This window comes from Mus pahari, chromosome 17 (assembly GCF_900095145.1).
Source record: "Mus pahari chromosome 17, PAHARI_EIJ_v1.1, whole genome shotgun sequence".
Taxonomy (NCBI): domain Eukaryota; kingdom Metazoa; phylum Chordata; class Mammalia; order Rodentia; family Muridae; genus Mus; species Mus pahari.
This window is the reverse complement of record NC_034606.1, coordinates 44,610,546-44,611,844: the sequence shown is the minus strand read 5'-3', so window position 1 is coordinate 44,611,844 and position 1,299 is coordinate 44,610,546.

Here is a 1,299-nt window from a genome sequence, read left to right as displayed (position 1 = left end):
CAGAGGCAGGCAGACTATTGTGAGTTTGAAGCCAGCCTGGTCTACATAGTGAGTTCTAGGTCAACCACAGATAATAGTGTGACCCCCATCTTCAAATATATATATAATATGTATATATATAATATATACATATTATATATATATGAGATTTTCTTGAAGTCGGTTTGGGAGCTAGAGGTATCGGGTCTAAGTTGCAGAGTTACTTAGGGGCTCAGTCCACACTGTTCTCTTTTGTATATACTTGAAATTTTCTAAGATAAAAAAAATATTTTTAAATAAGAAACTGAGTCACCTCTTAGTAAGGCCACCTGGCAACTTGGAAGTGATTTGACTCAGACAAGAAGAGGAGGCGGCAATGAATTGCCCTTCTTTGTTTGGAGAAAGATCAAAAGAATTGTCATTATCATGATGTCAGATGAACTAGACTTCAAGGCAAAGGCATTTTTAGAATACATTAAGGAAGACAACGCCAGGAAGATGTAACAGTTCTAAACCCTTACACACTTCCTAACATTAGCATGGGGATGGAGAGATAGCCCAGGGCTGAAGACTGTTCGCACCCTCTTTGAAGAAGACTAGGGTGCGGTTTCCAGCATTCACGTTGGACGGCTCACAGGTACCTTTAACTCTAGTGCCACGGATATGACGCCCCCTTTTGGCCTCTACGGAAACTGCATACATGACACATGACATTAAAAGTAAAATCTGTATATATATATATATATATATATATATATATATATGGCGACATAAACAAACCCAGCACAAGTTGCAGATTTTCATTACAGCCTTTCAGTGACTGACAGATGAAAAATATGAAAAAAAAAATCACTAAGGATATAGAAGATATCAACAAACCAGAAACTCAGTATCATTAGTAATCAGGGAAATGCAAATCAGGGCCACAGTGAGTTAGAATCTTACTCCCACTACCTTGGCAGGAATCATGAAGTTGAGGAGCGCCAGATTTGGTGAGGATGTAGAGCCTCGGGGATGCTCCTCCACTCTGGGCGGGAGTGTAGGCTGCTTCATCCTCCCTTGGAAAATAGTTCAGTCTTGCCTAATAAAGTTGAACATGTTGCACGCATGCTAATTTAGCAACTCTCATCTCAAATTTATTATTTAGGGAAATATATTCTATGGTCCATCTGTAAGGGAAAAGTCACAGGAGAGGGGGGAGGAGGCACTTCTGCAGAGGGCCTCAGGGATGTGCTTGCAAGATCGGAATTTCAGGAGCCATGAACACATAGGTGAGTATCTTTATTCTTTTTTTTTTCTTCTTCTTCTTCTCCTTAAAAA